Source organism: Scyliorhinus canicula, chromosome 8, assembly GCF_902713615.1.
Source record: "Scyliorhinus canicula chromosome 8, sScyCan1.1, whole genome shotgun sequence".
In the NCBI taxonomy this organism is placed as follows: domain Eukaryota; kingdom Metazoa; phylum Chordata; class Chondrichthyes; order Carcharhiniformes; family Scyliorhinidae; genus Scyliorhinus; species Scyliorhinus canicula.
The window spans coordinates 50,435,011-50,461,245 of record NC_052153.1 but is presented as its reverse complement, the minus strand read 5'-3'; the positions used below and the strand labels follow the sequence as shown (position 1 = coordinate 50,461,245).

The 26,235-nt window shown below is 47.5% G+C and overlaps 1 protein-coding gene across 6 annotated transcripts in view; it reads right to left on the bottom strand.

Annotated features, from left to right (window-relative positions):
• The window catches only part of LOC119970241 (zinc finger and BTB domain-containing protein 5), a 56,249-nt gene extending 49,322 nt beyond the window's left edge, over positions 1-6,927 (bottom strand). For 3 of the 6 annotated variants that reach the window (XM_038804537.1, XM_038804538.1, XM_038804534.1), the window contains exon 1: positions 6,720-6,871. The gene's annotated coding sequence lies outside the window, so the exon portion shown is untranslated. Of the gene's footprint in view, positions 1-3,155; positions 3,590-6,719 lie in introns of those variants that run through there. The other 3 variants (XM_038804536.1, XM_038804535.1, XM_038804539.1) reach the window with 2 other exon arrangements.
• Positions 6,928-26,235: the final 19,308 nt, after the last annotated feature.

Genomic DNA, 26,235 nt, shown 5'->3' with positions numbered 1-26,235 from the left:
TGATGTGGTGTATATGGATTTCAGTAAGGCGTTTGATAAGGTTCCCCACGGTAGGCTATTGCAGAAAATACGGAAGTATGGGATTGAAGGTGATTTAGCGGTTTGGATCAGTAATTGGCTAGCTGAAAGAAGACAGAGGGTGGTGGTTGATGGCAAATGTTCATCCTGGAGTTCAGTTACTAGTGGTGTACCGCAAGGATCTGTTTTGGGGCCACTGCTGTTTGTCATTTTTATAAATGACCTGGAAGAAGGTGTAGAAGGATGGGTTAGTAAATTTGCAGATGGCACGAAGGTCGGTGGAGTTGTGGATAGTGCTGAAGGATGTTATAGGTTACAGAGGGACATAGATAAGCTGCAGAGCTGGGCTGAGAGATGGCAGATGGAGTTTAATGCGGAAAAGTGTGAGGTGGTTCACTTTGGAAGGAGTAACAGGAATGCAGAGCACTGGGCTAATGGCAAGATTCTTGGTAGTGTAGATGAACAGAGAGATCTCGGCATCCAGGTACATAAATCCCTGAAAGTTGCCACACAGGTTAATAGGGCTGTTAAGAAGGCATATGGTGTGCTAGCCTTTATCAGTAGGGGGATTGAGTTTCGGAGCCACGAGGTCATGCTGCAGCTGTACAAAACTCTGGTGCGGCCGCACCTGGAGTACTGCGTGCAGTTCCGGTCACCACATTATTGGAAGGATGTGGAAGCTTTGGAAAGGGTTCAGAGGAGATTTACTAGGATGTTGCCTGGTATGGAGGGAAGGTCTTACGAGGAAAAGCTCAGGGACTTGAGGTTGTTTTCGTTAGAGAGGAGAAGGCTGAGAGGTGACTTAATAGAGACATATAAGATAGTCAGAGGGTTAGATAGGGTGGACAGAGAGTCTTTTTCCTCAGATGGTGATGACCAACACGAGGGGACATAGCTTTAAATTGAGGGGTGGTAGATATAGGACAGATGTCAGAGGCAGTTTCTTTACTCAGAGAGTAGTAGGGGTGTGGAACGCCCTGCCTGCAACAGTAGTAGACTTGCCAAATTTAAGGGCATTTAAGTGGTCACTGGATAGACATATGGATGAAAATGGAATAGTGTAGGTCAGATAGGCTTCAGATGGTTTCACGGGTCGGCGCAACATTGAGGACCGAAGGGCCCGTACTGCGCTGTAATGCTCTATGTTCTAGTTGCCTGGATGAGAACAGCTCCAGTAACACTCAAGAAGCTGGATGCAATCCAAGACAAAGCAACCTGCTTGATCAGTACCCCATGCACTGTCTTAAACATTCACTCCCTCCACCACCGCTGCAACAGTGTACCACAATCTGTACCACCTACAAATATGTTTTTCAAACCTTTTTGCCCAGGGCCCATTTTTACCAACCGGCCGACCTCCGCAACCCACCATTTTCACTTACCTTTAATGTGACAGGTGAGCCTGCTTGGTCCTCACAATCTCACCTGCTTTGTTATTCAATGTTACATTCCTGCTCAGGACTTCAGCTGATCTCACTGCATCCGTTGGAAAAAAAAAGAGGTTTGTCCTCGAACTCGCCATGTCTTTGAAGGTTTGAGGGTTTTAAACTTTCATTTGCCAGTGTTTCCCTGCATGTAACACACAGGAACTCAGAATCCTGATTTGCACTGGCACAATTAATAAACCCACAGCTCAAGTAAGCAGCTTTATGCTGATTTTTTCCTGATTTCAGCTTCTTCTTCATGGGTTGTTCACCAGAGGCCCTGGAGATCACACCAGCACTGCTGGCAGCTGCAAAAGGAGGAATCTCTCTCGCATGCCCCGAACACGTGACATAAGTGTACAGGGACCATGACCTGTTCTCTACCACTGCTCCAGGCAGGAAGGCTCCAGCAATGCGTGGAACAGCTGGCATTCCAAAAAAACTGTAGCGGTCTGCATTTTTAAAAGCCGGTCACACCCTTGGACACTTCTTACCATAATCAGGAACGCCGTGACACATGGCCCCATGACCCACGACTCGAGTTTTGAAAATGACAGATGTGCAAGCTGCACTGCAGCAACTTGCCAAGGCTCCCTCCAAACTTGTGGCCTCTACCACCTAGGACAAAGGCAGCAAACACACAGGGACACCGACACATTTCCCTCCAAATAACACACCATTTTGACTCAGAACTATATCGTTTCTTCACATCGCTGCATCCAAAGCCTGGTACTCCCTTCCAAACAGTATTGTGTGTCTGTACCTACACCACATGGATTGCAGCAGTTCAAGAAGGCAGCTCATGACCAACTCTTGGATAAGTAGGGATCAGCAACAAATCTTGGCTTTGCCATCATTGCTCAAATCCCCAAAACAAATTTTAAAGAACACCGCACACAACCTGAGTTAGTACGCCAATGAATACAAGTTGCTTACATTGAATCCAAACTTCCTTTCCTATGGTGTAATGACTGAGAGGCCTCGTATGAGGCTGTAAACAATACTGAAAAAGTAAACCCAGAACAGCAATTCAAAGGGCAAGAGGATGAGCTAATATCTCCTTCTGCAGCTTTGTAATGCCTCCATGAATAGAAGCATCATGTGTTATTAATTATGCCATAGATGCTATGTAAGTTGCGTGTAAATAGTTGCTGTTGGAACTGTTAAAGGCAAACTTGGAACTTGCACAGCGTTCACTGAAATTAAGGAATGCTGAAAATGGTGCAGGTTGAGAGAATACTTCCACTAGAAGGCACCTTTGAGAGAAAACAATCAGGCAAACCCCCTGTCCAATCGGACGTTTCAAATTTCAGTCAATTCCAGTGAAGGAAACCATTCAACTTAAAGTAGCAACACCCCCAAAGGGAACCCTACAAATCAACAGGCTTTCCAATCCTGCACGGATGTAGGAAATATAGTATTTGCAGCCTCAAACACTGGCACACCGCATTGTTACTAAGACACTCTTCAGCGCTCTGCAGGTTTTGTTGGCGGTCTGCATTTTCACCCGCTTGTCCTAAATCCTTATTCATTGAACCGTCACTGGAGGGGGATGGTGACAATAATCTAGTTTCAGTCCTTCGATGCCAACACCCTCAACCCAGGAAAGAAACCGAGTTAAATGACTGTTTAACAAGCAATGTTTAGTAAACAGACAAGTGGTGATTTTCAAGGCAGTATAATCCCTGACAGGGGTTCAAACCCAGTCCTTACCTGATTTAAGCTTCACATTCTGCTGATCTACATGACGATCTGAATGAACCCCTGGGCCACCACTCCCAGTTATCGCTGCCCCGGTGTATCCTCACCAACCAAAACACAAACTGACGGTTTCAAGCTGCTCAGTAACCACAAGGTTATTTCCCCCTGCTCAAGGCACCGTCTCCACTCTCATTACGATTCCGCTTGACATGCAATAAATCCGGCACCATTTTTGTCGATGCACCGGGAATAACCTGCGTGCAGTCTGTCCAAACCACAGCACTGGATGCACGTTTGCGAATCGGATGCATTGCAGGATTAGCGTCATCGGCCACAGCAGCCGCCAGCACACCGTAACCTCCCGTCTCCTTCCTCTATCCCTCCTCACCCCCGCTTTCCTTGGCTGTTTTGGTGCAGGCTGCCAAGCGCCTTTTCCCACCCGCCTTCCAGTGCACTGACCTGCCCTCCCTCCCCTCTCTCTCTCTCAATACCGCGCCTGCCCAGTCTCCGTTGCAGCTGCTTTCAGGAACTGTAATACAAAGAACTGCTGCCACTCCAGGGTCCAGTGTGCAGGGCTCTCTCGTCATCTTGCAATGTATCTTTGTGGCGGATGCATTAGCAATGGGCTGCTGGTACCCAGTCATTTGCCCAAGAATGTTGCATTAACCCAGTCTATCCTGTAGGTAATCTCCAACTCAGTTTTGCCCGGGGATCAACTTTCAATGGCAGCGAGCTTCTGGGGGCGACACGGTGTATTGCAATCACACACAAAAAGGGAAACCACTTCATATCGAAACTACACTTGGACAGTAAATGGCCGGGGGGGCATGACTCCAGACTCGAGATGTAATGATCCTGCAGCTCCACAGAAACAAAACCCATACTGTCCAACCAGGAGACCAGAGAATACTTGGAGAGAGCCCGCACATTTCGGGTGGAGGAGATTCGGTGGATTGGATGCTTAATGGGGATGGCCCCTGCATAGGGGTGTCCTGACTAGAGACATGACTGGGCTTTGGGACATAGCCTAGCGGGATGATGGGTTGCTATGCACAAGGGCACACCGGGTGGGTGCAACAACTTACATTTATGTAGTACCGTTAACATAGTGAAACGCTCCAAAGTGAAGTAGGGTGCAGCAAGGGTCCCTGGAGAGGACTGGGAGCAGGACATAGGGTGCAATAAAAAGAGAGCTGGGTGCAGAGAGGTTGTCTGGAGAGGGCTGGTGCAGGAAGCAGGGTCAAAAACGACCCCTGGAGTGGTTGCAATAAGGGTCCCTGGAGAGGGGTGGGTGCAGGAAGTAGTGTGTGGGGTGGGTGCAGGAAGTAGGGTGTGGGGTGGGTGCAGGAAGTAGGGTGTGGGGTGGGTGCAGGAAGTAGGGTGTGGGGTGGGTGCAGGAAGTAGGGTGTGGGGTGGGTGCAGGAAGTAGGGTGTGGGGTGGGTGCAGGAAGTAGGGTGTGGGGTGGGTGCAGGAAGTAGGGTGTGGGGTGGGTGCAGGAAGTAGGGTGTAGGAAGGGTTGGGTGCAGGAAGTAGGGTGCAGACAGGTAGTCTGGAGGGCACTGGGTGCAGGAAGTACGGTGTAGAGCGATCCGAGTGCAGGAAGTAGGGTGTAGAGGGCTGGGTGCAGGAAGTTGGATGCAGAGAGTTGGGTTGGATGCAGGAAGTAGGGTGCAGAAAGGTTGCCTGGAGAGGGCAGGGTGCAGGAAGTAGGGGGCAGAGAGGTGGGCTAGGATCAGGAAGACAGGTGCAGAGAGGTGGGCTGGGTGCAGGAAGTCAGGTGCAGAGAGGTGGACTGGGTGTAGGAAGCAGGGTGCAGAGGTGGGCTGGGTGTAGGAAGCAGGGTGCAGAGGTGGGCTGGGTGTAGGAAGTAGGGTGCAGAGAGGTGGACTGGGTTTAGTAACTAGGGTGCAAATGAAATGAAAATTGCTTGTCACAAGTTGGCTTCAATGAAGTTACTGTGAAAAGCCCCTAGTCGCCACATTCCGGCGCCTGTTCGGGGAGGCTGGTAGAGGAATTGAACCACGCTGCTGGCCTGCCTTGGTCTGCTTTAAAAGCCAGCGATTTAGCCCAGTGTGCTAAACCAGCCCCTGGTTGTCTGGAGGGGGCGGGGTGCAGGAAGTACAGTGCAGAGAGATGGGTTGGGTGCAAGAAGTAGGGTGCAGATGGGTTGTCTGGAGAGGGCTGGGTGCAAGAAGGATGGTGCAGAGAGGTGAGCTGGGTGCAGGAAGTATGGTGCAGAGAGGTGGGCTGGGATCAGGAAGTAGGGTGCAGAGGTGGGCTGGGTGCAGGAAGTATGGTGCAGAGAGGTGGGCTGGGATCAGGAAGTAGGGTGCAGAGGTGGGCTGGGTGCAGGAATTAGGATGCAGAGAGATGGGCTGGGTGCAGGATGTAGGGTGCAGAGAGGTGGGCTGGGTGCAGGAAGTAGGGTGCAGAGAGGTGGGCTGGGTGCAGGAAGTAGGATGCAGAGAGGTGGGCTGGGTGCAGCAAGTAGGGCACAGAGGTGAGGTGGGATGGGTGCAGGAAGTAGGGTGCAGAGAGGTGGGTTGGATGCAGGAAGTAGGGTGCAGAGAGATGGGCTGGGTGCAGGAAGTTGGGTGCAGGAAGTTGGGTGCAGAGAGGTGGGCTGGGTGCAGGAAGTAGGGTGCAGAGAGGTGGGCTGGGTGCAGAGAGGTGGGCTGGGTGCAGAGAGGTGGGCTGGGTGCAGAGAGGTGGGCTGGGTGCAGAGAGGTGGGCTGGGTGCAGCAAGTAGGGCACGGTGAGGTGAGGTGGGCTGGGTGCAGGAAGTAGGGCGCAGAGGTGGGCTGGGTGCAGGAAGTTGGGTGCAGGAAGTAGGCGCAGAGGTGGGCTGGGTGCAGGAAGTAGGGTGCAGAGAGGTGGGCTGGGTGCAGGAAGTAGGGTGCAGAGAGGTGGGCTGGGTGCAGAGAGGTGGGCTGGGTGCAGGAAGTAGGGTGCAGAGAGGTGGGTTGGGTGCAGGAAGTTGGGTGCAGGAAGTAGGGTGCAGAGAGATGGGCTGGGTGCAGGAAGTAGGGTGCAGAGAGATGGGCTGGGTGCAGGAAGTAGGGTGCAGGAAGTAGGGTGCAGAGAGGTGGGCTGGATGCAGGAAGTAGGGTGCAGAGAGGTGGGCTGGGTGCAGCAAGTAGGGCGCAGAGGTGGGCTGGGTGCTGGAAGTAGGGCGTAGAGGTGGGCTGGGTGCAGGAAGTAGGGCGCAGAGAGGTGGGCTGGGTGCAGGAAGTAGGGCGCAGAGAGGTGGGCTGGCTGCAGGAAGTAGGGTGCAGAGAGGTGGGCTGGCTGCAGGAAGTAGGGTGCAGAGAGGTGGGCTGGGATCAGGAAGTCGGGTGCAGAGAGTTGAGCTGGGATCAGGAAGTCGGGTGCAGAGAGTTGAGCTGGGATCAGGAAGTCGGGTGCAGAGGTGGGTCGGGTGCAGAGGTGGGTTGGCTGCAGGAAGTCGGTGGGATCGGGGTTCCTGGAGAATTGCGGTCACGTGCAGGATGATAGCGCTCGCGCGCCCCTCATTGTGCGCTCACTCCCTCTGGCGCACTGCGCATGCCCCCGGCCCGCTCGCGCCTTCCCCTTACCTGTGCCGCGCGCCGCTTTCTCCCGCGTTCAGGAACAAGACAACTGGAGCGCGCGAGCCGCTACCGCCGAGCGACAATCGGAGACGGACCGGGAACCCGGCCCGGAGCTGGCAAACCGCCCGTCGCAGAGCCGAGCTCCAGCGTTTGTTCGGCTGTGAATGAGACCGGCAGCGGGCACCTCCTCCTCCCCATCGGCCTCTGACAAACGGTCAACTCTCACCCGGAAGCGGAAACCACCTTCTCTTGGATTGACATGTGAAGCTTGGCATACTTTGTATGTCCCTGCGTCATTGAGTTACTAACTTAAGCAGCAACTAAAGGAATACATGCTTAACACTGCTTAGCATCTGATTCTAAACTAGGCTTAAAACCGAATGCAGTTGTCTGTTATTGTATAATACATCACATTAAATTTTTTTTTAAGAAAGAAAGACCTTGCATTCATATGGCACTTCCCACTACCTAAGAACTAGTCAGTGAAGTGTAGTCACTTATAACATTGGGAAACATAGCAGCACTTTTGAGAATCATAGAATGATAGCAGCACAGAGGGTGGCCATTCTGCCTATTGTGTCAGTACCAGCTATCTGCAAGAACACTCAGCTGCAGTCCTATGCCTCCACCCTACTTTTTTCCCATAACCTTGTCATTTTCTTATTTTCAGGTGTTTATTCAATTCCCTTTTGAAAGTCGCAAATTAATCTGCTTCCACTGCATTGTCAGGCAGTACATTCGAGATTCTAACCACTCCCCGCATAAAAAAAGTGATTCCTCAAATCACTTCTTTTACTAATCGCCTTGAATTAATCTCTGGCATTCAACCCTTCCACCAATAGAAACAATTTATCTCTCTCCAGTCCCCTCATGATTTGATCGATAAAATCTCCCCTCAACATAGATCATAGAATTTACAGTCCAGAAGAAGACCATTCAGCCCATTGAGTCAGCACTGTACCTTGGAAAGAGCACCCTACTTCAGGCCACACCTCCACCCTATTCCCGTAACCCAACTTACCCTTTTTCTTGGACACTAAGGGTAATTTAGCATGGCCAATACACCTAACCTGCACATCTTTGGACTGTGTGAGGAAACCGGAGCACCCGGAGGAAACCCACGCAGACTCGGCGAAAACGTGTAGTCTCCGCACAGACAGTGACCCAAGCCGGGAATCGAACCTGGGACCCTGGAGCAGAAGCGAAAGTGCTAACCACTGTGCTACTGTGCCGCCCAGTCTCCCAAGAAGAACAACCCTAGCTTCTCCAATAGCGAGTGAATAGAAAACATATAGCCACCTAGCTAATGAGGATTTGTTAAGTAAGTGAAGTCTAGCTTGGGAAAACAGTTCAGTCATCATCATTTTGAAAAGACTTTGCCAGGAAACGTTTCAACAGATAGAGACAGGTGGGAAATGTGCAGCTTCCGCAGTTAAGCTGGACTGGAAGTTTTAGCACTTGAGGTATAAGGGAATCTAAAGTTTAAGTATTAAAGCTACAAAGGGATTTTTAAAGATTAATTTATGGGATGTGGGCGTCACTGGTTAGGCCTTGATGTCAAGGGTAGTCACTCTCATCTCACCTCTAGCATTCAGCTCTTTTGTCCATGTTGAACCAAGTCTGTAATGAGGTCAGGAGCTGAGTGACCCTGGCAGAACCCAAACTGAGCGTTCGTGAGCAGGTTTTGCCCATCCCAAGTTGCCCTTCAGAAGGTAGTGGTGAGCTGCCTTCTTGAACCGCTGCAGTCCTTGAGGGTAGGTACACCCACTGTGCTGTTAGGGAGGGAGTTCCAGGATTTTGACCCAGCAACAGTGAAGGGACGGCAATATATTTCCAAATCAGGGTGGTGAGTGACTTAGAGGGGAACATCCAGGCTGCTGCTCTTCTAGAGGATAGTGGTGGTGGATTTGGAAGGTGCTGTCTAAGGAATTGTGGTGAGTTACTGCACTGCATCTTGTACATGGTACACACGGCTGCAACTGTTTGTCAGTGGTGGAGGGTTTGACTGTGGAAGGGATAGCAATCAAGCGGGCTGCTTTGTCCTGGATGGTGTCGAGCTTCATGAGTGCTGTTGGAGCTGCACTCATCCAGGCAAGTGGAGAGTATTCTATCACACTCCTGGCTTGTGCCTTGTAGATGGACAATCTTTGGGGGTCAGGAGCTGAGTTACAAGCCGTAGCATTCTAGCCTTTGACTGCCCTGGTAGCTACTGTATTAATATGGCTAGTCCAGTTCAGTTTCTGATCAATGGTAACCCCGCCAAGATGTTGATTGTGAGGGATTCAGTGATGGTAATGCCATTGAATGTCAAGGGGCGGTGGTTAGGTCCTCTGATGTAGGAGGTGGTCATTGCCTGGTACTTGTGTGGCGCTGTAACTTGCCACTTGTCAGCCCAAGCCTGGATATTGTCCAGGTCTTGCTGCAATTGGACATGGACGGCTTCAATATCTGAGAAGTCGCGAATGGTGCTGAACATTGTGCAGTCATCGCAAACATCCCCACTTCTGACCTTACGATGGAAGGGAGGGTATTGATGAAGCAGCTGAAGATGGTTGGGCCGTAGACATTACCCTGAGGAATCCCTGCAGTGACGTCCTAGAGCTGCGATGATTGACCTCCAACCACCACAATCATCTTCCTTTGTGCCAGGTATGACTCCGGCCAGCGGAGAATTTTCCCCCTGATTCCCATTGACTCCAGAATAGCTAGGGCTCTTAATGCCATACTCGGTGAAATGCTGCCTTGATGTCAAGGGCAGTCACTCTCACCTCACCTCGAGCATTCAGTTCTTTTGTCCATGTTGAACCAAGTCTGTAATGAGATCAGGAGCTGAGTGACCCTGGCAGAACCCAAACTGAGCGTCCGTGAGCAGGTTATTGTTGAGTAAGTGCCGCTTGATAGCAGTGTACATGACTCGTTCCATCATTTTGCTAATAATGGAGAGTAGACTGACAGGGCTGGATTTGATTTTTCCTGTTTCTTGTGTATAGGACACACCTGGGCAACGTTCTACATTGCCAGTGTTATGGGAGCGGCGTTTTCAGAACCCCAAAATGTATCATGGTGTTCAACCAACCTCTCCCTTTAATGTATTGTTGCTTTTGAAGCACACGGTTTGGTCTCCAGGTGTGGTATTACAATTATGGGCACGTTGGATTTTAAACACAAAACAATGTTTATTCCATGAATTCAACTTAACCTTTTTAAATAAACATTGGATCACTTACCCCCCTTACTTCAAAGATAACCCCAAAAAATAATACAACACTACATAATCCCTCAAAATGTTCCTTCAAACCTCCAAAAGACTTAACACCTTTAAACAGAAACACATCCGGTTAAAGACATTACTATTATGAGTTTAAATCACCCAAATGATTCAGAGATAGTCTTTCATGGCAGAGATCATAGTAGAATCCAGCTCACTGCAAAAACAGACACACCCAAGCTCTTTTTCTTCATGCAGCTCTCTCAGTAAACCAGCCAGGCACTTTTCAGCTGCTCTCTCAAACTGAAACTAAAAGCAGAAGTGAGCTTAATTCAGCTACCCCCACCCTCTGACATCACTTCAGTAATATGAGCTGCTCCATTTCTTAAAGGTACATTGCTTAAACATCCATATCTTAAAGGTACTCTCACATGACACCAGGTAGATGCCAGTGTTATAGTTGTACTGAAACAGCTTGGCTAGTGGTGCGGCAAGTTCTGGAGCACAAGTCTTCAGTACCATTGCCGGAATATTGACAGGGCCCATAGCCTTTGCAGTACCTTCAGCCGTTTCTTGTTATCATGTGGAGTGAATTGTATTGGCTGAAGACTGACATCTGTGATGCTGGGGACCTCCAGAGGAAACCGAGGTGGATCATCTACTCAACACTCCTGGCTGAAGATTGTTATGAATGCCTCAGCCTTGTCTTTCGCACATATGTGCTGGGCTCTACCATTGAGGATACGGATATTTGTGGAGCATCTTTATTTCTTTAATTGGATATAGCAGGACTGCATAGCTTAGATCTGATGCGTGCGTTGTGGAATCGTATTTACTGTCTATTACTTGTTGCTTATGCTGTTTGCCACACAAGTAGTCCTCTGTTGGATAATAATAATCTTTATTTCACAAGCAGGCTTACATTAACACTGTAATGAAGTAACCGAAAAGCCCCTAGTCACCACAATTCAACGCCTGCTCAAGTAAACACAGGGAGAGCTCAGAATGTCCAAATTACCTAACAGCATGTCTTTCGGGACTTGTGGGAGGAAACCGGAGCACCCGGAGGAAACTCATGCAGACACGGGGAGAACGTGCAGACTCCACACGGACAAACCTGGGACCCTGGAGCTGTGAAGCAACATTGCTAACTACTGTGCTACCATGCCGCCCGCATAGCTTCACCAGGTCGACACCTAATTTTTCAGTATGCCTGATGTTGCTCCTGGCATGCTCTCTTGCACCCTTCATTGAACCTGGATTGATCCCCTGGCTTGATGGTAATGGTAGAGTGGGGGATGCTGAGCCATGACGTTGCAGATTGTGGTTGAATACAATTTTGCTGCTGCTGATTGCCCACAGCGCCTCATGGATGGCCAGTCTTGAGTTGCTTGATCAATTCAAAGTCTATCGCATTTGGCAAGGTCGTAGTGCCAAACAGCACAATGGAGGGTATCCTCAATGTGAAGACGGGACTGCGTCTCCACAAGGACACTTCTGGTGGTCACTTCTATTGATACTGTCATGGACAGATGCATCTGCAGCAGGCATATTGGTGAGGATGAGGTCAAGAATGTTTTCCCCTCTTTGGTTCCCTCACCTCCTGCTGCAGTCCCAGTCTAGCGGCTATGTCCTTTAAGACCTGGCCAGCTTGGTCTGTGGTGGTACTTGAGCCACACTTGGTGATGGACATTGAAGTCCCCCACCCAGACCATATTCTGTGCCTTTGCCACCCTCAGTGCTTCCTCCAAGTGGTGTTCAACATGGAGGAGCACTGATTCATGAGTTGATGATGGCCGGTACGGTAATCAGCAGGAGGTTTCCTTGCCCATGTTTAACCTGAAGCCATGAGACTTCATGGGTGCAGAGTTGAAGTTGAAGACTCCCAGGGCAACTCCCTCCTGCCTGTATAGCACTCTGCTGCCACCTCTGCTGGGTCTGTCCTGCCCGTGAGACAGGACATACCCAAGAATGGTTATAGTGGTGTCTGGGACATTGTCTGTAAGGTATGATTCTGTGAGTATGACTATGTCAGGCTGTTGCTTAACTAGTCTGTGAGACAGCTCTCCCAACTTTGGCACAAGCCCCCAGTTGTTAGTAAGGAAGGCTTTGCAGGGTCGACAGGGCTCGGTTTGTAGTTGTCGTTTAAGGTGCCTGGTGATCCGTCCGGTTTCATTCCTTTCTTTGTGTTTTCGTAGCAGTTGAATACAACTGAGTGGCTTAATAGGCGTTTAAGAGTCAACCACATTGCTGTGGATCTGGAGTCACATGTAGGTGGGATCAGGTGAGGATGGCAGATTTTCCTTCTCTAAAGGACATCAGTGAACCAGATGGGTTTTTACGACAATCGACAATGGTTTCATGGACTTTAATTCCAGATATTTTATTAAGTTTAAATTCCATCACCTGCTGTGGTGGGATTCAAACCCGGGTCCCCGGATCATTATCCTGAATCTCTGGATTACCAGTCCAGCAACAATACCACTATGCCACTGCCTCCCCAAGAACAAATCCTACCTCCTGGTAACCACCAGGTATGTGGTCGAAGATGCAGCTCCATGATCAGGCTCATCTGCCATGCAAGAACCCACAGAATCCATGACCAGTAATATAATTGGGCTACATTGCAAGCCTGACTGATAATCTTAAATTGGTTGTTAGTGTAATGGTTAACACACTTGGAATTGTGCTGCAAGTGCTGTCCTATCATGGAATCACATCCAATGTTGGACGCTTTGTTGTGATTTTTACAAGCAAGGGCTGGATCAGTAGGGTCAAAATCCTGCTTGTTGTGAACAGTTGAACATACTTTTGTGTGTGTGCTTTGTAATTTAGCACGTTCGTGTCCCAGACTCTTAATTCCCACCCATGAGAGAGAGAGAACAAATTGCAAGGGAAGTAATTGCAAATCAAGTGCAATCTACAAACAAACACTTAATGCGCAGCAAATTCTAAAAGCGCTCAGCGGGCATTTTAACATCCATAAGTAAGGAAAAATATCAATGGTTCAGGCTTGATCAGTAGGTCTGGTAGCACCTGTGGAGAGAAAAACAAAGGTTAATGGGCTGAATTTTACAGGCCACCCGCAGGCAGGAAAACAGGTGATAGATCTATAAATTAGGGTGCTGTGCCATTGGGCCCATCACTGGCCTGCCCAACGATCACAATTTTATGGACAGCTGGGGAGGCATCGCATGGGCCTCCAACCCATGGACTGATTGAGCCCCCAATTGGATAATTAACGCACAATCAATGCCTTCATCCTGCCACTACTCAGATTTAATAGCAACTAGAGGCCTGTGATATCGCCTGATATTAAGAAGTTGGCTGAAGTTCTTTGCATTGAGATTGATGTTGACAAACTATAAGATGACTATTGCATTTTACAACAAATCAGAGGAGAAATAATTTGAGAAGAGCAAAAATTTGATCATAGAAAAATTATTGTAGAATTTACAGTGCAAAAGGAGGCCATTTGGCTCTTGGAAAGAGCACCTATTCAAGCCCACATCTCCACCCTATCCCTGTAACCCAGTAACCCCACCCAACCTTTTTGTTTTGGACACTAAGGGGAATTTAGCATGGGCAATCCATCTAACCTGCACATCTTTGGACTGTGGGAGGAAACCAGAGCACCCGGAGGAAACCCACACAGACACGGTGAGAACGTGCAGACTCCGCACAGATTTGGACTCGAACCTGGGACCCTGGAGCTATGAAGCAACTGTGCCAACCACTATGCTGCCGTGCTGCCCTGATCAAAGACAGGTGTAAGCTTTCAAATGGTTACTACAAAGAGAAAACAACTACATTTTGAAATTTGTGGCATTTTCCTCTTTCAGATGTACACAGCAAGAGTTTTCAGCATATTGTCCCAGCTTTGGATCTAAGAAAGGAACCAGTTACTCTAAATAAAAGACTTGTAAAAAGATGTACCTGAACCATAGTATGTCGTGTTGATGTTCAGATGTGCAAAAGGTTTTCAGTTATTGGAAGAGACACGGACAGGAGGTATCTGCTTTCTTACTACCTGTAAACAGTATGTTTTGCATGGAGAAAGGTGTGTCTTCTCCCTTGGAATGTGTAATCCAATTAAAAAATCAGCAACAAGCTTTTGTGAGTTTAAAATAAATGTTGTTTAATCTCACCAATTTACCCTGAATTAACATGTCACACACTCAACCACTTGCATGCACATAAGGATAGTGTGCTTTTATTGTTTAAACAGATTACTGTTTATTCAGTGTCTGATCTACAATTTCCAGTCTGCCATATGGCAGGCCTGTGGTTTCTTGAATGGATTTGATTATTTAAAGTTTAAGTGAGGGTCTTCTTAAGCGAAGGGTTCACAACAGGTTGCAGTGTGTCTTGTCGTTGAAAATTTTAGGAGGTTGATTCTCAGGTGAACTTTGAAACTGGAATAGAACCCAGGAAACTGCAGCCACCGCTCTAAATACTGTAAGAGAGAAAAAAAAAACTACGATGCATGTATATAAATAGTTTTTATTATTGTCTCCTACTGTTTGCCCATATTTATACTTGTTTTGTATACCAAAAACTCAATAAAACATTTTTAGAAAAAGAAACGGGAAGAGGTTAAATACTTTGGCTGCTTGAAGACATGCAGCTAGCTTCAGAGTCTGGTTCTAAGATTGGCTGACAACTATTGGTTTGGATGGATCTCCTAGGTCCTGGGGTAATGGAATGCAGTTCCTGAAACCAGCTTCGATAACCACTGTAGTTATACTTCTGAGACACACCGGCCCAGTGTGGGTGAGGGAGGTTATTATAATAGAACGGCAAGTTGATCATGAACATTGACTTTTGATCTTTCCTTTTGTCCAGTATGAAACATGGAGACAGACAGTCTGGAGACTCCATAATATTTAGGTGTTGGCCCATCCTTAAACAATGAGATGTGTTCTTTTAACAAATGGCTGTGAGGCACCTCACCTCTGCACACATTTAATTAGATATTTGCTGGAGAATTGTCACTGCAGTTCAAAAGCCAGATATTACATGATTTGCAGCAGCTTGTTTATGTCCAATTTTTAAAAGTGACATATCTGTACTGGGAATGACAAAAGATCAAGTAGCCAACATAACAAGCAAGAAATTACTAACAAGGGCACTAAACTACAGAGGATCGAACTTGTAGAAGGTGGATGCAATGAGATCTGTGAACTGCAACATTAAAATGTCACATGACTGTGACAGGTGATCAAATCTCCAGGAATATGCTTAGCCAGAGCTAAACCTATTGTGAAGCATGAATCCAGAGCTGTTTGAATCACCTGAACCCACCTACAAAAAGTGAAATTGTTTGGCACGGTAGCTTAGTGGGTATTGGATGGCAACCTGAGGAATTGACTTCAAATTCCACTTTAACTGTAAAATTGAATACAAGAACTCTGGTAGATTATATGCTGGCGTCAGAATTGGCCATTTGAGGGCTTCAACTGGGGCAAGGGCGGGCCTCCTGTCCAAAGTCTTTCGAGCTCCAGTGTAAAATTACTGTGTGGTCTGGATGGGTGGGAACCTTGGACAGAATTTTGTTCCTTTAATTTCACACTCCCACACACCCAGTTGGCCGGGGCGGGGGGGGGGGGGGGGGGGGGGGGAATTCTGGCTTGAGTTTATCGATAACGCACAATGTCTATATGGGATATAGCCCAAGCTGTGAGTTAAATCCATGCTTCTACACAGGTCTCTGTCCAGTCCACAACTTATTTATCCCTTTACACTACACTGTGAATGGTGTTTACCAGTCTTACATTAACCGTTGCTATGCAAGATATCCTTATACTACAACAGTTAGATTTTAATGAGAGAAATAATTGCAAACTGGTAGCTATGAGTATGCGTTTGTTGCTTAGTGAAGCAAAGAATCAGGGTATATTTTATTCCCTACAAAAGATTTAACGCAAAATAAACATTATTTAACAAACTGTGCCCAAACATAGACACTACCATACAAGATAATCAATCACAACTATGCATGCTTGGCTTCTGTTTTACTTTGTCAAGCTACAAAACCACTAGGAGAATAGAAAACTGGGCTTTTAAAAAAAACTGTCTCGTGTTTAAGTGAATGTGAAAGTCCAATTTGGAATAATGCTCAATATGTTTTAATTGACTGATGTCTATTTAAAAATATATTTTATTGCAAAAGTGTAGAAAACAGCAACATTTACAGAAACCTACTCCACAAACTCACATCCACAATTTGTACATTTTTTCCCCTTTTAACCCCACTCCTGCACTCCCCCACCCACAACCCCGTGACAAACATCGTCATGAACAACCCTGCTGTGTCTTGAAGCCATCCGCTGATCCCCTCAACACAAATGTAATCTTTCCCAATCAGAGAAAATCGTACAAGTTCCCTAGCCAGGCCGCCAACCCCGGCGGCGTATCCAACCTCAAATTTAGCAAGATCCTTCGCCGGATAATTAGAGAGGCAAAGGCCACATTATCGCCCCCCCCCCCCCCCTTCCCCTCCAGCAGCTCCGGCACTTCTGATACCATTGGGTCTGTGATAGAGTCTACTTTTATTCACAATTGTATTCATATAGGGGCTAGTTGAATGCATGTAGCTGATGAAGCTAAATATTAAAAGTATCCTGATATAATGAATTAACCATTGTATTCCAGTGTTTTCAGCACTGAGAACATATTGTTCTCTGTCTAATCAACTAACCAATTCTTAAAGTCTCTGCCAAGCTGTGCAACATAGCAAAATGTGAGAAAAAATATCCAGTATTTTTCCTAAGACTGTGCACTGAGATGCTAAGCTATTTTTGATAGTCACCAGTCAGTCTTAAATAATGCCCAATGTTTGATTAACAAGTCAAGCTCTAAGTAACATACATTCATGTGAACAAACCAAGAGGTCTCAGCTGAGAATTAGAAGCCAACAAAAGTAAATGAGGGGTTAAACCAGAGATAAAAAATTCCCTTAAAAGTAGGACCTCATAGCCAAGGTCTTTGTTCCTGAATTCGTAAAGCATCAATCTGTTTGTTTGTGTTCAAGTGATTTCCTTTTGTGCTTTATGCTTTTTGCCATGTACTTGACTTTTTAATGTATTGTTTGATATTTCATTTTTAGGTTTTTATTAATTTCTCATTCAAGTGTATACAGTGAGTAATTAACAATTAATAAGCTCATATTTTTGACACCTCCCACCAATAATTGTTCAGTAAGAGTCCCAAAGTCTTGCCTGACCTGCACCCCCATAACCTTAGATAACATCCCAAACACCGCTTCCCAGTATCTCTCCAACTTCTCGCAACCCCAGAATATGTGCCCATAATTCGCCGGACCTCGGCCACACTTCTTGCCCTCATCAGCTATCCCTTGGAAGAACCCACCCATCCTCCCCCGGGTCATATGTCCCCTGTGCACCTTGAATTGAATCAAGCTCATTCTCGCGCAGGAGGTTAAATTCACCCTACACGCCACCTCACACCACAGTCCCCAGTCTGTCTTACCCCAAACACCTCTTCACATTTGTCCTTGATCCTCACCACCTGTGCCTCCTCCTGCTCCCCAAACCAGTCATACATATCCCCAACCCTACTCTCTCCCAACTCATAAGTTCATAAGATATAGGAGCAGAATTAGGACATTTGGCCCATCGAGCTTGCCCCACCATTCTATCATGGCTGATATGTTCCTCAGCTGTTGCCTACAATGCTACAGACCAAGAGCTGGATTGTAAAATCAGCCAGAGTATCTCCTCCGTAGAACACGTTTTTCTAAAAATTATTTTTTATAAATTTAGAGTACCCAATTCATTTTTTCAATTAAGGGGCAATTTAGCGTGGCCAATCCACCTAACCCAGCACATCTTTGGGTTGTTGGGGTGAAACCCACGCAGACTCTGGGAGAAGGGGCAGCAGGGTAGCATGGTGGTTAGCATAAATGCTTCACAGCTCCAGGGTCCCAGGTTCGATTCCCGGCTGGGTCACTGTCTGTGTGGAGTCTGCACGTCCTCCCCCTGTGTGCGTGGGTTTCCTCCGGGTGCTCCGGTTTCCTCCCACAGTCCAAAGATGTGCGGGTTAGGTGGATTGGCCATGCTAAATTGCCCATAGTGTCCTAATAAATGTAAGGTTAAGGGGGGGGGGGGGTTGTTGGGTTACGGGTATAGGGTGGATACGTGGGTTTGAGTAGGGTGATCATGGCTCGGCACAACATTGAGGGCCGAAGGGCCTGTTCTGTGCTGTACTGTTCTATGTTCTATGTTCTAATGTGCAAACTCCACACGGACAGTGACCCAGGGCTGGGATTTGAACCCGGGTCCTCAGTTTCGCAGTTCCAGTACTAACCACTGCGCCATGTGCAGCCCCCTCCCTAGAACACATGACCTGGGAGTAGGAGTAGGCAATTTAGCCTCCCGAGTTTAAACACCTTCAATGTTATCATGGCTGATTCCATCCTGGCCTCAACTCCACCTTCCTGCCTGTTCTCCATAACCTTTCAACCCATTCCCAATAAAAATCTGTCTAACTCTTCCTTAAATTTACTCACTGTCCCTGATTCTACCACACTCTGGGGTAGAGAATTCCACAGATTCACAACCCTTTGGGAGAAATAGTTACTCCTCAAATCTGTTGTAAATTTTCTACCTCTTATTCCAAGATTATGACCTCTCGTTTTAGAATGTCCCACAAGAAGAAGCATCTGCTCCACGTATACTTTATCCATACCTTTTAGTATCTTGTATACCTCAATTTGATCTCCATCAATCCTCTAAACTCTAAAGAGTATAGGACTAAACTGTTCAATCTCTCCTCATACGACAAACCCCTCATTTCTGGAATCAATGTAGTGAACCTCCTCTGAACTCCCTCCAACGCCACTATATCTTTTCTCAAATAAGGGAACAAAAACTGTGCACAATACTCCAGGTGTGGTCTTACCAATGCCTTGTATAGTTGTAACAACACTTCCATACCTTTATACTCAATTCCTTTTGCTATAAACGGCAACATTCCATTTGCTTTCCTTATTATCTGCTGCACCTGCATACTAGTTTTCTGTGACCCATGCACTAGGACACCCAGAACCCTCTGCATCCGGAGCACCCCAAAGTCTCTCCCCGTTTAGATAATAAGTTGCCTTTCCATTTTTTCAACCAAAATGCATGACCTCACACTTAACCACATTAAACTCCATCTGCCACATTTTGGCCCACTCTCCTAGACTATCTATATCCATTAGTAAGGTTCTTATTTCCTCATTGCAACTTACTGTCCCAGCTTTTTTTGTGTCATCTGCGAATTTGGCTATAGAACCTTCTATCCCTGTATCCAAGCCATTATGTAGATTGTAAATAGCTGGGGCCCAAGGACTGAAATCCGTGGCACCCCACTAGTTACATCTTGCCATCCAGAAAAAGACGTATTTATCCCAACCCTCTGTCTTCGGGGCCTCACGGTAGCATGGTGGTTAGCATCAATGCTTCACAGCTCCAGGGTCCCAGGTTCGATTCCCGGCTGGGTCACTGTCTGTGTGGAGTCTGCACGTCCTCCCCGTGTGTGCGTGGGTTTCCTCCGGGTGCTCCGGTTTCCTCCCACAGTCCAAAGATGTGCGGGTTAGGTGGATTGGCCATGCTAAATTGCCTGTAGTGTAAGGTTAATGGGGGGGGGGGGGGATTGTTGGGTTACGGGTATGTGGGTTTAAGTAGGGTGATCATTGCTCGGCACAACATTGAGGGCCGAAGGGCCTGTTCTGTGCTGTACTGTTCTATGTTCTATGTTCTGTCCGTCAGCCAGTCTTCTATCCAAGCTAATAAATTACCCCTAATCCCATGTGATCTCACCTTGTGAATTAACCTTCTATGTGGCACCTAATCAAACGTCTTCCAGAATGTCCAGATACACTACATCTACAGGATCCCCATTATCCACTTTGCTTGTTACATCTTCGAAGAACTCAAGAAAATTAGTCAAGCATGATTTGCCCTTCATAAAACCATGCTGATCTAATGGGTAGAGATTTGGCTTTCCAAATATCCTGATATTACATCCTTGATAATAGATTCTAACAATTTTACAACAACAGATGTTAAACTAACTGGTCTGTAATTTCCCACATTCTGCCTCCCTCCCTTTTTAAATAAGGGTGTTATGTTAGCATTTTTCCAATCCACTGAAACTTTTCCTGTGCCAGTGGAATTTTGGAATATTATAACCAATGGATCCACCATCTCTGCTGCCACTTCCTTTAACACCCGAGGATGTGCCCATCTTGCCCTGGGTACTTGTCTGCCCGCAATCCCAAGAGTTGTTGAGCACCATTTCCCTATTAATGCTGATTGCTCCAAATTCCACCCTTTCTATTACCTCTGAATTGCCCGTTCCAATAGGAATGGTACTACTGTCCTCCACCATGAAAACTGAGGCAAAGTATCGATTTAGCACCTTTGCCATTTCTGTGTTCCTCACTATTAACTCACCAGTTTCATCTTCCAAGGGCCAACATTCAACTTAGCGACTCTCTTCCCTATGTACCTTAGAAGCTTTTCCTCTCCTTTTTGATATTCTGTGCTCTTAAACAACTGTCACTGCTCATCAGCAGTTCTACCATTTAGACTTCCAGCCCAGTCTATACGGGTCAAATCTGTCCTCAAGCCTATGTAATTTCTTTTGTTTAATTCACGGTAGCACAGTGGGTAGCACTGTTGCTTCACATCTCCAGGGTCCCAGGTTCGATTCCAATTCCCGGCTTGGGTCACTGTCTGTGCGGAGTCTGCCCGTTCTCCCTGTGTCTGAGTGGGTTTCCTCCGGGTGCTCTGGTTTCCTCCTACAAGTCCCGAAGGACGTGCTGTTAGGTGAATTGGACATTCTGAATTCTCCCTTTGTGTAGGGAATGTGGCGACTAGACACTTTTTACAGTAACTTCATTGCAGTGTTAATGCAAGCCCACTTGTGACAATAAAGATTATTATTAATTCCAGAACACTAGTGTGAGACTCTACTTTCTCGCTCCCAAACTGAATCTTGAATTCCACCATACTATGGTCACTACTCCCTCGTGGATCCTTAACTATAAGGTCATTAATTAATCCCTCCTCATTACAGAATACCAAATCGAGAGTAGCCTCCTCACTGGTTGGTTCCCCAACATACTGTTCCAGGAAACTCATCCGGAAGCAGCTGGTCGTCCACATATTGCAACACCCGGTGCTCCTTGTTCCCCCTCACAATCCTCTGCCCCTCCAAAGGCCCCCTGAGGGCCATTGGCAAGGACTCAATCGCCAGTGTGTACAACAATTATGACAGCGGATACCCCTGTCTCGTTCCCCTGTGCAGTCCAAAACTCATCCTATCTGTACACACACTTGCCACCAGGGCTACATACAGCAGACGCAGCCGTGCCACAAATTGTGGGCCAAACTTACCTAAGATCTCAAATAAGTACCTCCACTCCACCCCATCAAAAGCCTTCTCTGCACCCATAGAAACAATGACCTCCTGTACCCGCCCCACTGACGGAGTCATAACCACATTTAACAGCCTCCTGATATTACTGGAGAGCTGCATACCCTTTACGAAACCTGTTTGATCCTCAATAATCACCCCTGGCACACATCCCTCCAACTTCCCCGCCACCAACTTAACCAGCACTTTCACATCAACAACAAAATGGGGCAATACGACCCACACGCCATTGGATCCTTCCCATTCTTCGGGATTAGCGTGATCCTGCCTGTGTCGGCATCTCTGGCAGCTCCCTCTTCTCCACCGCCTCACTAAACATCCCCAACATTGCGGTGCCATCTTTGCCGCAAATGCCTTACAAAACCCCACTGGAAAGCCGTCGGGCCCTGGAACCTTCCCTGACCATCGCCCTAATGCTGTCAGTCACCTCCCTCCATCCCAGCGGCTCCTCCATCGCCTGTCTCCTCTCTTCCTCCAGCCTTGGAAACTCCAACCCATCTAAAAACCACCCCATATCCCCTTCCTCTCCACCCGGCTCTGTACAGCTTCTCATAATGCACTCTGAACACCTAATCTATCCTCCCAGGTCTGGAATGTAAGTTGGATGGCCTTCTCTGTTCGCACTCTTTGAATTTCCCTGGACGCAGCCAGCATAAGGCTTGCCTTCTTTCCATATTCATATTGCAGCCACTTGCCCTCCGTAGCTGCCCCACTGCCTTTCCCGTTGTCAATCTATCGAACAGCCCTTGCAACCTCTTCCTCTCCACCAATAACTCCTTAGTGGGAGACCCCAAGACTCTCCTGTCCATCTTGACTATCTCGTCCAACAACCGTCTATGTTCCTGTCTCCTCCTCCTATCCCTGTGTGCCTTGAATGAGATAATATCCCCTCAGACCACTGCCTTCAGCGTCGCTCTGAACATGGCCACCGGCACCTCCCCCTTCTGATTCAGCTCCACGTAATCCCCAATTGCCGACCTCACCTTTTCACAAAACTCCTCATCTGCCAAAAGACCTGAATCCAGTCTCAATCCCCGCCTCTGCACCTGCCCTGCACTGTGCCTCACCTCCAGCCAATGCGGCGTGTGATCTGCAATAACAATTCCTGTATACTCCGCCCCCACCACCTCCATCAACAACGCTCAACTTACCACAAATAAATCAATTCTTGAAAGCACCTTCTACACGTGTGAGAAGGGGTACTCCCCCCCCAGTTTCTTAAACCTCCAGGAATCAACCATTCTCATACGTTCCAGAAACCCTCCCAGCTCCTTCGCCATCCTCAACCTTCCCATTGACTTGGGGCCCGATCTGTCCACCCTCGGTTCCTTCACACAATTAAAATCTCCATCCATAATCGATTGCCGCGTATCTCAGTCCAGAATCGTTCCCAGTAAGCCATTCACAAACCCCACATCATCCCAACTGATGTACCCTCCAACACCCCACTCACTATCACAAATCTACCCCCTGGATCCCGCACTTCCTTGGCCCCCACAAATCCCATCCTTTCGTTCAACAAAATGGCCACCGCCACGACTTCGAGTCAACCCGAGTGAAACACTTGTCCCACCCTTCCCTTCCTCAACCTCAATTTCCTCATGTTTAAATAGGTTGCTGCGGTCTCAAATTTCTTCCCGGAATTCAATATTAATTTAATGGCTGATAACGGTTTATTTCAAACCACCGCCCCCATGTCCCACCACACCCACGCCCTGTTATACTTGCTGGACAAATTAGATAATGTATAGTAGCTATCTTAAAACATTAGGCAGAACCTTCAGGTCTGGAATGTAAGTTGGATGGCAGGACCAGAAGGGAGAGTGATTTCCTCTGGGAAGCGTGACAGCTAGGCACACCGTTCTTGACCCTTTTCAGCTCATTAGATGTGCATGCGTGAGGAGTACGGTGAATCTTGTGATGGGTCGGGGAGGGTGTTGACACCTCCACAGTTTTCTGATCAGCCGGACCATAGCTAGTAGAAATGTCGGGTTGCCTGGAGCCAGCATCATGTGTGCCTGACATGATCTGTGAACTACTTGCAGTTACCAATCTAGAAAGCATATTCATTGAGCATTTCAGCCAATGGGAAGCCCTGTAGCTAACATCCATGATGAAGCCCATGATGGAGGACCACAGATAAGTTTACATAGAACTTACAGTGCAGAAGGAGGCCATTCGGCCCATCGAGTCTGCACCGGCTCCTGGAAAGAGCACCCTACCCAAAGTTAACACCTCCACCCTATCCCCATAACCCAGTAACCCCACCCAACACTAAGGGCAATTTTGGACACTAAGGGCAATTTATCATGGCCAATCCACCTAACCTGCACATCTTTGGACTGTGGGAGGAAACCGGAGCACCCGGAGGAAACCCACGCCCATTCATACATCCATGTGCATGGAGACTGCAACATTGGCTGGGATAATGAAAGCCATGTCCACGCATACTCCCTGAAAAACTATTGAGGAGCATTAGAGAGACGCTTGTCCTGCCATCAAAGATATACCACCCACCCTGATATCAGCCATGACCATCTCCCCTGGACCCTTGAGATTCTAAACTGGCATATTGTTGTGGCCACCTGCTTCCTCGATTATAGGGAATAAATGTCCGCCTCCCTGCATTCGCACCTCTATGCTTGATAAACTTGAGTTGTGCTTCAGCACAGACTTTACTGCAGCTTCTGATCTTGTTGGGATCACATTACTAGGAGAATTGTTAGTCAGGAGCAAACCTGCTGCCGTGTGGGCTTCACCACAAAGAGAACATCCCTCAGCATGATTCTCACGCAGTTGACTCATGATTATTTGGGTGTTCCTTTATTCGGCCAATTGTGCTCACATTTAACTCCACCCAGTAGAGGTCTTGTGGCGTTGTGGGTATCAGCCTTGCCTCTGAACCAGAAGCTCTAGGTTCGAGTCCCACTCCAGGACTTGATGGCCAAGGAAGTTGCGTTTGTAATGTGGTCAAACAGGTTGAGTGTGTCAACCTGCAAGTCCTTCCAAACACGCCAATGGCTGGTGGTAAGAGCGGGAGAGACTCCTGGTCAGCCATGCTGGATGTGGAGTGGCGTCCCTCAAGCTATAAGCCTCTGGCGTCAGACTGATGACCTGTTCTGGGAATTACTAGCTATGGAAATAGATGAGAACCACTAGGTGTGGGATGAGAATTGCAATGGAATTAACTCCACGCACTTGAAAAGACTCACCACCCACTGTAATGTTATTGTCGGATGGCCTGATTTATTACAAGAACACTTGGAGTTAAAGCTATAAAAAATTTATTAACATTAACTTTGGGTAAACTATATACAAGAGAACAGAGAAATAACAGTAGAATCATGCACAAGCAACCTCTCTCTCCCAGCTTGCTAGTCGGTCTGAAGGGTCAGCTGAGTTTAACATTCACTTATATACTAGTGAGATTCCTAGTAGTCAATCGGTGAATTACAACAAAACCATGATATCACAACGCCCACTTTGAGGATTCACACATACAATGAATAGGAGTCTTGAGAAAATGGTGCCCATAACTTTCCAGTCACACTCCACCATCTTCTGCCCTTCCCTGTCACCCACCAACTTCTCCCATCACCCTTGGCCTATCCAATATAACCATTCCTCTCGCCTTTGTTATCCTGAGCCTTCCCCCATTACCTTTGAGCCTGTAACCATCATCCTCCACATGCCTTCTTTATCCTCTGCATGTTCACGCATTACAGTTCCCATGTCCACCCTGACCCTCCCACCTACACCACCTGGTTTATCTGTTTCGAGGACTCCCATGCATGAAACCATCTGATCCCCGCTCATGACCTTGGACCTGCCTCACTACTGTATCTCACAACCCCCTTTCACTGTGACTGTTCATCCACTGCACAGTTCACCCTCTGTTCAACCCCCAGGACCCCACCATAGATATATCTGACCCATTCTTTAGTACTATCTCTCTTCCACTATTCCTGCCCAGAAACCACCCAACCCATTCACAGGACCAACACGCAAGGCCCTTACCTCCCTCCCACATCCCTGCCCGTTCGCCTTCCCTTTCTGGCTCCTTCCCTGGTTTCCCTTCCAGATTTCCCTACTTCCCTCAGCCAGCTTCCCTACCCTATGCCCGTTAGACAGCCCGATCAGCATCTAATTGAACAACACTCCCCAAAGAGAGAATAACAGTGGTTAACACAGCTGCCCCACGGTGCTGAGGACCGGGGTTCAATCCCAGCCCCGGGTCACTCCAACTCCAGCAAAGCGACTACCTCACCTACTGCATGCCACTACCTCACCTACTGCATGCCACTTATGTGCAATCGTAAATCTTAGGGCATGTATCGCTCAATCACCAATAACTTCATTGGGAGGGCAAACCTAATTCTGCTAAGCTGACCTTCTAATGAGCATGCATAAGATGCAGATGCAAACAAACAGATCAGGAAGTTTGACGCACCTTCAAACATCCCTGAATTTAATTGCAAGCTGCCGGGAAGTTTATTTGTGGTCTCCTGCTCAATTAAGTTCTCCTGCCTGCCTTGCTTCCCGTTCCTGGGAGTAGCACAAGGTTACACCCATTATGTGGGTTTCAGGCACCATTTTATTTAGCACAGTAAGGCCCTATGTTCTTGAATTTTTTGAATGCGGAACATTCTCAGAAATAGTAGCTGGTTATATTACTATTTTTGCTGGGTTGTCCTGTACCTGGATAAATACATTTCAATTGATATGATCATCCATTTGTTTCCATCATAAAATAAATGGCAAAGTCAAGTTACCTAAATTGAAATTTATTTTAATTTGTACTATTATTTTAAAAGGCAGTGCAGTGGTGGCGCAGTGGTTAGCACTGCTGCCTCAAGGTGCCGAGGACTG